Below are 15,606 nucleotides of genomic sequence, written 5' to 3' on the forward strand. Positions count from 1 at the left end.
ATTATCCTTTATAGCTTAATTCCATGTTGTACATGCCATGCCAACAATTCCAAACATCATCATTGTTGGATTATTGATTATTAGAGATTATTATTATTGCAATTTTTATTTTGGTGCAAAATGTGTTCTGGAATCTTAATAAACCAGCTGATTTTATGTTATCTTTCTTTACCCAACAGTCTCATTTCCATCGGTCCTGTCCTGTCCTGCGCTCCCTGCGGCTCCATTAGAATTTGAGTGGAAGGTGCGTGTCACGTGTACTTGTCAATGTTCTTGTTTTATTTAGTGGGATGTAGCTATTGTAATGTGTAATTGTAACAAATGTGAAACAATATATTTGTGTGCAAAATGTGTTTGGAATCTTAACACATTACAGGCAGGAACCACTTTTTGTGACTCTACCCTTCTGGACGGGAACCCCTTTTGGGATTAAGTACATGCAGTATTCAAAAATTACAAAATATCGATGCTGCTATAAATATTTCAGAAGTTTTCTGAAATATTTATAGCAGCATCGAAAAAGTTCAGGATTTAGAAGGCATTTTTAGAATCTGTCTCAGTCCAAAATGGGAACCAGCTGATTTTATGTTCTTTCTTTACCCAACAGTAACATTCCCATCAGTCTGTTTCCTGCTCCCTGCGGCTCCATTCAGTCCATTTCCTGCTTCTGACAGCTCCTTCCTGCTCCTGGCGGCTGTTTCCTGCTCCCTGTGGCTCCATTTGGTCTGTTTCCTGCTCCCTGTGGCTCTGTTTAATCTGTTTCCTGCTCCGTTTGGTCTGTTTCCTGCTCCTGGTGGCTCCTTTCCACTCTTCTAAGGTGAGTGAACTATTGCCACACGTGCCGTTTTGAGCTGTGTGGGGGTGTTGCAACTAAAATGAATATCAAATATCTAAATACTGAATCAAGCAACTGTAAAACTCACTGGGGTGTTCATATAAGCCTGAGTAGACGTATCATCTACTCAATGACCATTAAAAAAAGGAAATATCCCTTTAACTTTAAAGACTAATTCATTTAGACAGGTTAATATACACGTGCTATGTGGTACATTTTCAACTTTTACACATGTAATGTATTGTAGAAATAATTTTAATCCATTCAGGGCGGGAACCCCTAAGCATTGTTATATTGTTGAAAAATAGCAGATCTACAAGCTCATAGCACGGCACGGAGTGCTGCGCTAGAGGTTGTAGAAAAATCAGACCAGTCTGAAGCGAGTGGTGCAACAGCACCCCTTACTGGTACTCTAGACAGACATAGTAACCTAGTCACATAGTCACACCAGGACAAAGCTGTTCCTTGGAGTGGTTGCACCACTCAAAAAAAATCATGAAAATGTGGTGCAATCTTAACATTAATTCACAGCGAACATTTTAAACTAATCTTTGCTTCTGGGGTGGTCCCTGGAACAACATATTTTCAGATGGGGGTCCACGGCCAAATACAGATAATTCTGTGGTCCTTGACATAAAAAAAGGTTGAGCACTACTGATACCTATGTGACTTATGTCCCTGTGTCCCGATGCCGTCCGGTGCTGTTGCACCACTCACTTCACTCACTTCACTCACTCACTCACTTCACCTCACTTGGTCTGATTCTCAGAACTTTTAGGATTTAGAAGAGTTTTTATTTGTTCGATCAAAATGGGTTAATTTGGGTTTCACAATAGGTTTGGCTGTTGGTGGTGGATTATTTTGTAGTTATTGGATGTTGTTTAGTCTTGTTTGGGTTTGGTTACAGATGGCTTACTTAAGAATGTGGCGAAAGAGGAAAGCAGACATCAATAAGCTCATCCTGTCTGTTAGCGACGATGATGTTGATCCAGTGGCGACCAGTATCGGCCCAGTGGCGACCAGTAGCGGCCCAGTGGCGACCAGTAGCGGCTCAGTGGTGTCAAATGATGACGTTGACCACCCAGAGATGATCCATTCCGATGGTGGTGACAGTTCCGACTCGGAGTTCGACTTTGACACAGACATTGAAATGTCTGACTCTGATGCTGAAACATTGAACAGTGAACCAGATGTAGAAATGCCTAGCCTGGGAGATGATTTGAGAGACTGGTATACTAAACATCACATCACTCAAAGGGCGTTAAATGACTTGTTGCACATTCTTGCAAATCATGGACATGTACTCCCAAAATATGCTCGTACTTTAGTAAAGACTCCTCAAGCCATTGACAGTGAGTCAAAATGCAGTGGAAAGTATGTGTACTATGGGTTGGAGAGGGGCATTTCCCGTGTACTCAGCCAAAATACTGCTTTTAGACGAGAACATGACACTGTTAGCTTAGATGTAAATGTAGATGGGCTACCCATCTTTAAAAGTAGAAACATCCAATTCTGGCCAATACTAGTGACATTCAACAATTTCCAACCCTTTGTTGTGGCATTATATTGTGGAGATAGTAAACCACAGCCCCTTGAAGATTACCTCAAGGACTTTTTGGAGGAGTTTGTGCATCTAAAACAGAATGGCCTTGTATATCAAGAGAAACAATATGCTGTAAATATCCAAACCTTAGTATGTGATGCTCCAGCAAGAGCATTTTTAAAACGCATAAAAGGTCATACTGGATACCACAGTTGTGAGAGGTGTATATCAAGAGGCCAATATGTTGAGAGGAGAGTAGTATTCAATCAACTGACATCCACATTGCGCACAGATGTTGCTTTTAGTAATTTAGAGTATTCCAACCATCAAATGGAGACCAGTCCTTTAATCACTGCTGGCATTCCCTGTGTTAGTGCCTTTGTGTTAGATTACATGCATATGATTTGTTTGGGTGTTGTGAAGCGCATCTTGGTGTATCTGACCAGAGGCCCAAAAGTATGTAAGCTGTCTGTGAGACAGAAGTCCGAAATCTCACAAAAACTTAACATGCTTAGAGGCCAGATGCCCAGTGAGTTTGTGCGACAGCCCCGTGGTCTTGAGGAGTTGGACAGGTGGAAAGCCACTGAGTTCCGTCAATTTCTTCTGTATACAGGACCCTTAGTACTTAAAAATATTGTGTCCTCACAGCTGTATGATCATTTCCTGACACTGACTGTGGCAGTTTCCATCATGCTTGACTCGGATGACCAAAGAAGAGCTGCCTATCTGGACTATGCCTCTGAACTTATGAGGCACTTTGTTTCTAGTTGCCCTGTACTGTATGGCAAAACATTCAATGTGTACAATGTCCATGGACTGTTGCATATTCACGAAGATGTCTCTCATTTCAATTGTTCTTTGAATGACATTAGTTGCTTTCCCTTTGAGAACTACTTGCAGCACTTAAAGCGACTAGTAAGGACTGGACGAAACCCATTAGCACAGGTGTCAAAACGTATGTTTGAATTTGAGCATGCACAGAGAAATGCAAAGGTAGATGTAAGGCCAAAAATGTATATTTCTACACGTCGGAGGGACAGTTGCTTCCTGATAGAAGATGGGTTTGCCTTTGTTAAAGAGAGGAGAGGAGATGGGACAGTAGTTTGTCAGGTGGTAAAGCAGAGCCACACTATCGACTTATTTGACAAACCATGCAAGTCAAAACTCTTGAACATAGCATATATAAAGAATAGTGTTGTATTCAAAAGAAGAGAAGTTGATGAAAGAGACCTTATTCGCAAGGTGGCCTGCCTTGATTCCAACAATGGTTCCGTCCTGATTCCTCTGAGACATGGCATCGAACATTGAAGTTACAGGTTGGCATTCATTTGTCTTGCTTGAATGTATGTATTTTCTTCATACATCTAAATGTTTCAATAACTGCCACAGGAAAAAGCTTGGTTTTATAGTCGTGCCCCCCCCCCCCCCCCTCCCATTTATTTATTTTTTTTGCTTGCAGATCATGCGCCAATACGCCAAGGCAGTTTGGATGGAAGGTCGTATTGAAATGGAGGGGACCATCCCTGAAATATGGATCAATATGATTGAGAAAACGATAAGGTGGCCAAAGATAAAAGTCAAATTTTGTTATCTCAATCATATTGTGCCTAAAGAAGACTGGGAAACATTTCAACTAAAGAAAGTAAAATTTACATCAGGTAACCTTGTACTTTTCATACAATGGTATTGGAGTAGTCATATATCAAATGTGTCTTGTAAGAACTGGAATTGTCTATTTTCAGAAAGTGCCGAAGAATGTGAAAGGTATTTGGAGACCAGCCATGCAGAGGAAACCAGCCATGCAGAGGAGGAAGAAGTTGAACATAAGAGGAAGAAAAAGACCAAATCGTATGAGGGATTTGTTCAAGGTACGTTCTTTTCATTTAAATCATAAATAACTACAGTATTCTTAATAATGTTAAATGTGTATATTCAGTGATTTCACTTTTTTTTTTTTTTAATAATCATCATATCCTAATATTCTGGGCGTTAACCCCTTGGTGTTTTAAGGATTATGTTATACTTTACTGTAGCTATTGAACAATAGCCGATCTACAAGCTCATAGCGCGTCACTGAGTGATTGATATATATATATATCCTGGTTCCTCTAAATGGGTTAAAACTGAAATACTATTTATTTATAGGATCTGACCTGTCGGACTCTGATGCGACTCAGGTGGAAAGTGAAGAGAGACATGATCAAGGTAATAATTATTTTGGCATTCATTCCGTTGATGGATAATTAAGTAGTTATCTTATGCTCAGTAACAATTGGTGATCGTCTTGTCATTCTGTATTTAGACTCGGAAATCCCCCCCTTTCCCATCCCACCAATTATGTCAAGCACTCCAACGGTGGCTTCAAAGGATGGTGAGTTGTTACTGAGATTAACATTAACCCTACCTGTTACACCAGAGCGCCCAAACATAATTATGCCCAGTCTGATTTCTGCATACTTACAGTTTAAATAAATACATCAAATTCTTAGCTGTTGGATATTTATTGATGTCTTGAATTACTCTTCAAAACCTGGGCTCATCATTCAGGACAAGCACTGTATTGATCATGACAGGGTTAGATGCCAGATAGTCTTAATTTCTATAACTGCTTTTGTCCCCACATGTACGTCGTAAACGAGCAAACCGGCGAACCAATCGCAGGCATTCTGATTGGCCTGTATGAGATTAAGCATGATGTATGATCGTAATAGTGCCCCTCACTTAACACATGGGTATGATTTTTAATTTTTGCTCAGGTCCACCAAGGTGTCATGGACGGGGCAGGTCAACCAATCGTAAGTATTGTCATTCCCTGAATAGCAATAGGCATGCTTGTCACTAGCACCACAAGTATGACTGACTGTCTCTTGTTTGGATTGATCAGGTTCTCCCAGGATTGGCGGGGACAGAGGAAGTGAAAGGGACAGGGCAACTATTCGTAAGTATTGTCATTCACTGAAGCAATAAGCATTCATGTCACTAGCACAAAAGTATGACTGACTGTCTCTTGTTTGGATTGATCAGGTTCTCCCAGGATTGGCGGGGACAGAGGAAGTGAAAGGGACAGGTCAACTAATCGTAAGTATTGTCATTCACTGAAGCAATAAGCATTCATGTCACTAGCACAAAAGTATTACTGACTGTCTCTTGTTTGGATTGATCAGGTTCTCCCAGGATTGGTGGGGACAGAGGAAGTGAAAGGGACAGGTCAACTAGCCGTAAGTATTGTCATTCACTGAATAGTAAATCAGAATTTATATCAAAAGCAGCATATGGATATATATATATATATTTTTTAAAATCTTTTCAGGATCTTCAAGGTCCAATAGCCGTAACAAGTCGACTAGCCGGAGCAGGTCAACTAGTCGTAAGTATTTCCATTCATTGCATATTTACAATTTGGCCATTTAGAAGATGCTCTAATCCAGAGCGATTTACATGAAATAATCATGCAGATCACAGGGCCCTACTAATGACTATCGTTTTCTGGTGTTGATTACTCAGACAGATTCCGTTCCACAGCAGCGGAGAGCAGGCCCATTAGTATTTATTCATTCATGCATTTTCACTGAATGATGCACATTCATAGGCCTACATGTTAATTCAATATCATTAACTTTATTTTTGCTTAGATATTGGATCACAGTCAGCACGTCCACAAATTCCCAAATTCCCAATGCTCCCAGAGAGTAAGTATAAGAATATTTCCGTGTCACACATTACTTATGTTTGATTACTATGCATTCTCCTTGCAACTGGCTTTATTACTCTAATCATCTTCACACACACACACACACACACACACACACACACACACTGTGCTACTGTCCCACGTGGCATTTGACATGGGGATGTGATAGCATCTATGATAATCTTAACTTTATTCTTTAAATATCACAGGCTTTAGGTTCATTCCTTTTTTGTATAAAGTGTTTAACTGAATCTTCTCAGGTTCTTCTGGGAGTTTCTCCAGTCAGAAATGCGTTGCTCTTCTGAGAGACTTGCACTTATATTTTTCTATTTTTATTTCCAGAGTACCAGAAGGTGGTCCTTGCAAAACTTGTGACGATCCAGGACTCCATAGACAGACTGCAGAGAAATGAGCCATCACACTCTGCAAGCAACATCCACAGACTGGAGTCCTTGGATGAGTTCCAACAAAAAGAGGATGCCTTGAGTGACCCAAACACTTTTGATACATTGGTAAAAACAAAATTCGGTCACTAATGAAGTCCAACCGAGCCAACTGCATTGACCACAAAGCTACTAGCAGGCTGCTGTGTAATGCTCAGCTTAACTGTTAAATCAGAGATTGATATCAGAAGTTGATATTAGAAATCTTAAAGCCTATGTTAATCCGTAGTAGGATAGATAAACACAGCTCTATATGCTATGTTACATTTTAGAGCTATAGATTTGGTGTCATATCTCTTGTCTGACAGTGTGAGCGGAGCCCTACAGTTTGGCAGTACAGCCTTAACAGACAGAACACACGTTCTGTTTCGAATGTGTGAGGCCTGAGACAAACGAGACGCTTATTGAAACATAAACAAATCAGTGTCATAATGGTTACATTTTCCATATTTCTCTAACTAGATCCCTACTTGTGCTCACAGCTCATGCCTGTAGTGGTAATACAAGAAAATGCTTTTATTTTTAGGTTTCTCAACTGTCCAAAGTAGGTGGTAAGGATGTCAAGGACCGCACGTACAAAGCCATGGACAGGTAAAGTAATTATTTACTTGTAATTATATTAAAATAAAATGTTTAAAGATCTTTTAAGGCATTTAGATTTGGTTCTCTTACAAATTTTTGTTTAGTTCTCCATGTGACTTGAAATAAACTCCCAGTATATGCATGGATGGCAAAAATGATTATTTCTGATGATGATTTGATTTCTCTTGGATTAGGCTCTTCACCAACCACCTGATGTCCAAATTCAATTTGAAGGGGAAGGGGAAGCAGAATAAAATCGCCATCGAGGGGACCAAGATATTTTCAGCAATTCTAGGTAATCCACTTTATTTATAAAGTGCTGTACACAAAATATACTAAAATTCCAAGGGCGAAAACGCATAATAACAGGGCAACATAAAAGTCAGTGCAGTGGAAACGGCAACTCTTAATCTGCATGTTCGAACGCCAGGGAGTAAAAGTGAGTTTTCAGATGTGATTTAAAGACGGGCAAGGTTTGAGAAGCTCTAACATTAGGTGGAAGTTTATTCCACAGTGTGGGTGATATCAGCTTTGATTTAGGGATCTTGAGAAATTACTTATATCAGTCGACCTCAGGGCCCTTGTCGATTCTTTGTGTGCTACAAGTTCCAATATGTAGGCTGGTGCCAACTCATTTGCAGACTTAAAAACAAGCATTACAATCTTGAACTGGATCCTGTAGCGCACAGGGAGCCAGTGTAGGGAGCTGAGACTCAGGGAGATGTGGCCATACTTCTGTGCCCCTGAGAGATGAGCGGCTGGTGCAACCACTCCTACAACCAGGCAGCAATGTCCGTGTACCTGTATCATGTTGTCATGAGCACGAGTATGTGACTTAATAATACCAGTAGGGGGCGCCAGAAACGGAGGGGTATTGCTGTGCTGAGAGAGAGAGAGAGAGGGGGGGGGGGGGGGGGGGGGGGGGGGGGATTGCACCACTCAGTTCACACAGGTGTGATTTTTGACTAACTAATCGGTTCAGGCAGGCTTTGGTAACGCCAAAGTAAATTGCAATATAGTAGTCAATTTGAAATGAATGTTGATTAGTATTATACTTGATGCAATGTAACTTGATTTATATCTAACTGTAGATGTCAGTGGCAACTGCATTCATTTTTTTACATGTTTTCTTTGTTTTGTTTTTGTAGCGGCAGTCGTCAACTCTGAGCCTACCGCCAAGGAGAGCGATATCCGGCTGGCGGCAGGAGACTACCTGAAACATGCCCCTGGAAGAGTGGGGGGGGGCGGGTACAAAGCAGCGGAAATTGTTTAATTAATGCCCGTTGGAATTTACTTTGGAATACAAATTTGCATTGTCACTTGCCCAAATATATTTCTCAGTAAAACGTTTGAAATTTGAATTATTGTCTTGCCTAATGTCTTATGTTTTTGGTTTTTTTACATTCCATCTCTGTAGACATAGCCAGAACGTCTTTAGTACGTTTTATAATGTCGTCTATTTAACGTCTTGAAAAGACGTCTAGAAACTGTTCTTTCTGGCTCTTCTGGGTACGTCTTCTGAACGTTGGGTAATCACGTCTATATGACGTTTTATAATGACGTCTATATAAGGTCCGGAAAAGACGTCTTAAAAACTTTCATTCTGGCTCTTCTGGGTACGTCTTCTGAACGTTGGGGAATCACGTCTATATGACGTTATATAATGGCGTCTATATAACGTCCGGAAAAGACGTCTTAAAAACTTTCATTCTGGCTCTTCTGGGTACGTCTTCTGAACGTTGGGTAATCACGTCTGTATGACGTTTTATAATGACGTCTATATAAGGTCCGGAAAAGACGTCTTAAAAACTTTCATTCTGGCTCTTCTGGGTACGTCTTCTGAACGTTGGGGAATCACGTCTATATGACGTCATAAAGACTACTTTTTGCTCACTGGGTAAATTCATTTCTCCTATATGCCACCATAATGTGGAACGCCCTACCAACAGTTCTCTCCTATACTCCACCATAATGTGGAACGCCCTACCAACAGTTCTCTCCTATACTCCACCATAATGTGGAACGCCCTACCAACAGTTCTCTCCTATACTCCACCATAATGTGGAACGCCCTACCAACAGTTCTCTCCTATACGCCACCATAATGTGGAACGCCCTACCAACAGTTCTCTCCTATACTCCACCATAATGTGGAACGCCCTACCAACAGTTCTCTCCTATACGCCACCATAATGTGGAATGCCCAACATGTTCTCAACCCAACTCGTCTTTTTATGAAGGGCTGTCAGGGTACCTGACCCGTCAAATGTATGACGTCTACGGTAGGCTAAAGGTGACGAGTTGGTGCCTGGGGGTAAATGTGTCAAGTCACGTGACCACTGGCTTTCTTGCGGTGCCTACGAATATATAATATAATATAGCTACTTTCTAATAGTTCCTGCGTTATAAATCCCGTTTTGATTATTTCCTTAGTGAGAATTAATTTGATGCCTTCCATCTACTTTCTGGAAATGCATAATGAACGGCGCTGATTTACGTCGTTGTCTGTATGCAAGCTTTTTTTTTTTTCTGCTCTCGTTGCAAAGGATCTTTTAGTCTAGTGGAACAATTATTTAAAGTGAATTACGCCTTTTCATAGTGTAGCGGTCCGGGCTGTTGCCTCTCAATTTATTGCTGTATCTCGCAGGTGGTTCATATCCCGCTCATGGCAAACTTTTATTTTAAATATAAAATTAAGTATATGTATCTTTGATGTAAATATGTATTTATTTATTCATTCATGTATTATTTTGTGGCGGCCAAAATGACAAGAGCACCGTATTGAATTAATAGATATTTAATTATTTTATATTATGTAATGTTGCTGGGCCACGTCTGTCACGTGACTTCCCCTGACTTCCCTCTGTGAATCAAAATGAAATGATCCAAGCTGATATCGTTTAGTTCCTCCATATTTGGCCCTTACTACATAAACGTTCATCTTCATGCTTGCTTATACCGCAAGGCCATAGATGTTACAATATTTGACGGACCCACGGAAGTACCCGTTCCTTCCGTATTGTTTAATAAAAAGCATTTTAATCGTATCGACCGCCATTTTCTAAACGAACGTTCACTGTATCAGCGTGCAGTACACCTCATAACCGATAGGGTCATAGTTGACAGAAATATAAAAAAATGGCCATCGATCGGATTAAAATGCTTTTTTATTGAACAATAAGGAAGATACGGTTAATTCTGCGGGCCCGTAAAGCATTGTAACATCCATGGGGTAAGCACTAGGTATACCTAATTCGAAATAACAGACCTACAAGCTCGTAGTGCCGCGCTACGAGCTTGTACGTCTGCTCTCCTCTCCTCTCCTCTCCTCCAGAAACTGTGAAGACACAAAACAGACCTTTAAAACATGTTTTTTAATGTTATTGTGGTGTACTATGAATCATATAGCATATTCATAACTACTTGGTCAGTCATAATTGTACATATAACTTCTTAACTTGCAAGCCATTTCTCCCTGCATCTCGCAAAGTGCCTTAAACTGTAATCTATTTGCATATCAATTGTACAGTAATGTATTCCTTCCTCTCTCTCTCTCTCTCTCTCTCTCTCTCTCTCTCTCTCACACACACCCACACACTGTCACACACACACGCACACGCACGCACACGCTCACACACGCATCACGCTGCTCCGTCTCTGCGTGTATTAAAAGACGTGATGTTTTTTTTAACAACATATTATATAATCACATGTTTACGTTAGTCTAAATGTATATTAAAACTTAATGAAACTGCTATAAATCGCAATTGTTATGCGAGCGTCGCCATTATGGCTTTCCACAGACCAATCAGAGCGAGGCTGCGACGGAGGGCGGGGCTTCATGGCGGAAATGGAATCGCTCGGACACAACTTAGGGGCTCAGTAGTAGGCACTAGGCAACACTTTGTTTGGCGTAACAACACAACAACAACAGCGTGGACAACTTGAACTGGGACAACTGCACTGAACTGGATTTTAACATCGCTACATCTTTTAAGGTAAGTGATTGTAAGCATTTTCAGCTAAAGCAAACTCAAAATGTCCTAGTATCTTGACCTATCTTCACTTATTCACAAATAAACCAAACGACGTAACTACTCGACACAAAGCCTGCTAGACCTTGGTAAAAGTCTATTCTCGAAGCTGGGAAGCATCTCAGGTCCCCAGCTTCTCTCTAAAATGCACTTTGTGCAATTTTAATAACGCAATGTACCCTGAATTTACCGGGCAGTCATTTATTTAATGATTAAAATAGTGCATTTTAGAGAAGCTGGGGACCTGAGACGCTTCCCAGCTTCCAAATTCCATTTGTATTTTAAATGATATAGAGCATGTCTACCTGCAGAGCCTTTGTGATCTACCTTTTGGGTACCCCTGCCTTATTAAATCAATATCCACACTGATTACCATAAAGTGATAACAACTCCCAAACTTTGTAGCCCATGCACCTCCTTCGACATTGTGAGCTTGTCCTATAGAATGTCTTCAATGCAACACATTGTGAGCTTGTCGATTTTCAGTGAAGAGGTTTAATGTAGAGTGAAAACAGAAAAGTCACTAGTATAGAGTCTATATAGACAGTACAAAGACAGTCTCAACAAAGTGGTTAAAAGGCAAAATACACCATTACAACAAACGGTATTCTAAATAGTTGAGTGGGTTCAGTGAAATCTGTGTTGGGTAATGACCATAACAAAGAATACAATACAGACACTGGCTGCTGGGTTTGTGTTGCCATCCAGCTGAGAGGCAGGAACATTCACAGTCTCACTGACACCTTGGTCAGAACAAAAGCCATTGATGTGCAAAATGGTTGATTACTGATTAGACACTAGACAGGCCTTAAACCATACCTAGTTAGAGCAATATACAGTTGAACAGAAATGGGGTACTAAATGAAACAATTTCAGTACAGGTAAAAGTTGAACAATAGTCGCGCTATAGTTGAAATAGGTCAATAATATAAATTATGCTATTTTTGTGGATTCATTTATGTTTAATGCGTGACCCCCACCAAATGTTCGGAACTACTTGATATTCACCAAAACCATTCCCACTATACTATGGGACTCAGGGAGTGAATTAATACCACCATTGCAACAACTATATTAATGGCAGCTTTAGGTCCAAAAACTAACAAACTAACCCTTTAATTCTCAAAATAACTTAGTATATTTACATTTTCGCAAGAAAGTTAATTCTACATATATTTTTCTAACCTGATTGTTTCTAGTATGGATGCAGACGATTTGGCGATCCTGAATGAGGTGGATGAGCTTATCTCAGAGGAACCATCGACAGTGAGGTCGGTAGAGAGACGAGAATGAACATTATAGTCAAGAGGCTAATCTGCAAGCTAATTAACCATGTATTTTTCCAACCTGTTTGTTTTTAGTTTGAATGCCGATGATTTGGCCATCCTAGGTGATGCGGACCAGCTTCTGAGAGAGCAAGATCCTCCACCAGCAACAGCAAAGCCCCGTCCTGCACGACCACTGAAAGTGAGGTGGACAACGAGAGATGATGATGGACATGTTCTAGCCAAGAGGCCAGCAGTTAGCCGGGGACAATCTGGACAGGGTTAGTATTAAGTTGGCAGCCAATATGTGCATCACTATGAATTTACTAAATCCAAATATTAAATTGATTAGTTTGACTTGGTTGTTTTTTTTTTTCTTTAAATAAGGGTAGGATTACTTACATTGGAGGAGGAATTAGGGGTTAATAAGGGGTTTTCAGGTATCACTTGAAAATAAGGTCTTGACTAAAACCTCAGTGTGATTTTGTGAGCTTGTGGATCTGCATAGGTCCCAAAAAATACAAATGGGAAAATAAAAAAAAATGTTCTATATTAAAGCATATTCAAGTTTTTGTATGTCTGATCCCGAACACCTACAAATTGTGTACAGCAATTTTCAAAACAAATGTGGTTATAAAGTAAAAATAGTGTTCACATATCTGTCTTTTCTTCATTACAGATAAGCCATGCCATTCCAGGTCTGCTCACCCTAGTACAGAGGCACGCTTTGATCCAGAGACTGCTTCAGAGACAGTCCCTGATGGTAGGTCATTCAATGTGTATAATGCAGTTTATTGTATCTGCAAAATGGCCCCCTAGTCTTGTGTTTTTACCTGTGGCATGGCCGATTGCCAAGCATCATTCACAATGTTATCTAACACTTTAGCAATATAATGATCTAAAAAAAACAAAGTTATTTTGTATAAAAATTTCAAATGGTAGGCAAAATAATATTTGGCCTAATATGTAGTACCGGTACTAGTCCATGTCTTTGTTTTGCAATTCCTATAGAATGTCTTCTGCAAGATCTGCTTCAGTACCAGAGTAGCTCTGATGACGAGCCAGAAGATGTACCCCAAAGAGCTCCACTGGCTTCGGAGGATTGGAGCACCCGCAACGCACTTTTCTTCGAAAGGTGGAGAGCATTGAGACCATCCCTGATTAACAGCATCTTGGCACAGGAGAATGTAGCAACAGCCGCAACACGCATCTGCAGCCAGTGTCGGAACAACATGGCAGCTGTCCGGTGTAGAGACTGCCTCCTGTGCCCGTTCCTCTGTGCTGAATGCGACATCAGCAGGCACAACAAGGCGCTCGTTCTACACAACCGGGATGGCATGACTGATGGTTTCTTCCGGCCATTAGCTCCAACCAGTTGTGTTGTTGGAATGGGTATTCGACACTGTGGTAAGTTACATTAGCAGACACTATTATCCAAAGTAACTTAGAAGTACACAATCAGAATACTGACTGACTGACGGGAAACGCTCAATTTCATACTAAATGTGACCTGTGGTCCCAATAATGTTGCAGTTTGAAGAACAGCCCGTTAATGAGTGACTTTAAAAAGTTTAGTTCATTGACATAACTAAGATAACTTAGTGAAGGAACGTTAGACTGCTTTATGTGATTTTACTAATGATTAATTAACATAACTCTCTTTTAGTGCGATTCTTGCCCATTGAGATGCCTGTCCAAGCCTGTGGTTGTCCACCGGAGATGCTGAAGGTCAGCAAAGGGAAGGACGTTGCTTTGGTCACAATTAATGGTAATTACATATAGGATTTCCTCTGCTCTGTTTGAAAAATATGTTTCCCTATTGTATAGCTCTGTCAAGAAATAGGGAGGGGGGGTAACATTTATTTATCTCTTGACTTATTCATTGCCCTTCCTAGACTTCCTAAGTTCCTACCAAGTCAGCCCTGTGATTTCTATGGCAGTGGGAACATTACAGTGAATGTATGTTATTTGTAGGTCGGTATGATCTCAGCATGCCACATCTGACCTGCGAGGGATGCCAGACTACGTGGGATGCAGGAGTGAATGACCTTGTGCAAAATGGCTACTGGCCAGCCACCGTCAACTTCTCAACCGTCTATGAAACAGACTTGTTTTACACCTTTGAGGAGATGAAGATGGCATCACCAGGGCTGTCACTTCAAGCTTTTCTACAGGGGCTTGAGAGAAGGACTCTTCGCTTTGGCCGTGTAAGTATACTAATTTCTTCAAGCATTGTAAAATGATTAGTGTTTGGATATGAACATTTCTGTTAAACCATTAAGACCTGATTTCAGATTCTACAAAATGTCTTGTAAATCCAGTTTTCTGAAAACATAACATCTCAAACTATTTCTTGTCAAGGACCCCCAAAAATGTCTTTATCTGGCCGCCGACCCCCATCTGAAAATATGTTGTTCCAGGGACCCCAAGAAGCAAATATTTGAGTTAAAAATCACACGTGAAGTGTGGGGGGGGGGGGGCTTTAACCCATTGACGCCTGGTGCAACGTATACGTTGTTCTACCCTTGATGCCGGCGCGCTCTCTGTGTCTCATCAGCTATTGCTATACATGTAGCAACATAACTATTTAAAAAAAAATCATCCGAATTTGAAGGTTTTCAGAAACCTTAGGTCAGGCCCTAGAAGGCGTTCCTAGATTCGGCCTCAGGCATCAATGGGTTAACAACCCTTATCATCTTACATCATCGCGATAACATAACATGATATGCCGATTTGCTCAGTGATAGACAAAACATTAAACTCTGTCCATTGTCAATGGCGTTTTAATGTTTTTCTAGACTACCATTAAACCTCTGTATATAGGAGGGAAAAACGTTTGCTGTGAAATAATATATATTCAAAGAATTGCACACATTTTAACAATAAAAAAAATCAGACATAGCTCAGACATAGAGCGGCACTTGGTGCCGTGCTATGAGCTTGTACATCTGCTATTTTTCAATAGGTAAGGTATAAAATGATGGTTAAATTGGTTCAAAGCTAAGGTGACACAGATGGATCCTCAGGTCTTAATGGGTTAAAGTTAAACCGTTGTTTTTGCTGTTTTTCTAGGATGGGAAAATTTCACCCGACAGCTTTCAAAAAGTTTTTTTTGAATGGGCTCATATTCGGCATGAAATTGATTCCCTCTGCAAGGAGGAGCCATTTTGCTGTCCTGCATGCACACCAGCAATGCTTGCGGTCTCCGTTGATG

Source organism: Protomyctophum bolini (assembly GCF_963924005.1).
Source record: "Protomyctophum bolini genome assembly, chromosome: 3".
Taxonomy (NCBI): domain Eukaryota; kingdom Metazoa; phylum Chordata; class Actinopteri; order Myctophiformes; family Myctophidae; genus Protomyctophum; species Protomyctophum bolini.